Genomic DNA, 445 nt, shown 5'->3' with positions numbered 1-445 from the left:
TACCACTGCTTTCATTTAGTTTGTTTTTCTCTCTGTTGCCTCACCCCTCCTTATGACACCTCTCTTTGCGTTATGTTTCTTTCTGTTTCCTTTATTTTCTTCTGACACACACTTCTCCCCATCTATGCTGTATGTAAGACCCTGCTCAAAACCCTGAGCAAATCACACACAAACAAAGGAAAAAAAAAGAAAAAGAAAAAAAGAGCAGCAGCCTTTAAGCTGGCAGTCTCCAGCAGCTGCCAGCAAGTAGCTCAGAGCTCCTCAGAGGGAGAGAAAAGAGGAGCAATTTCTTCCATCAATCTTCCCTATTAATTCTCTTCTGTGAATAGCTCTTCAAATAGGTGGTTTCATGCAAAAGATTCCAGGATATTGTGGGTTTAGATTTAAATCCACCTAAAGTCCATTTTCCATTGGTGCTAAAGCACCACTCACATGCAAAATATTG

This window comes from Fulmarus glacialis, unplaced genomic scaffold, assembly GCF_000690835.1.
Source record: "Fulmarus glacialis isolate BGI_N327 unplaced genomic scaffold, ASM69083v1 scaffold183, whole genome shotgun sequence".
Lineage (NCBI taxonomy): Eukaryota > Metazoa > Chordata > Aves > Procellariiformes > Procellariidae > Fulmarus > Fulmarus glacialis.
This window is presented reverse-complemented; position numbering follows the sequence as displayed.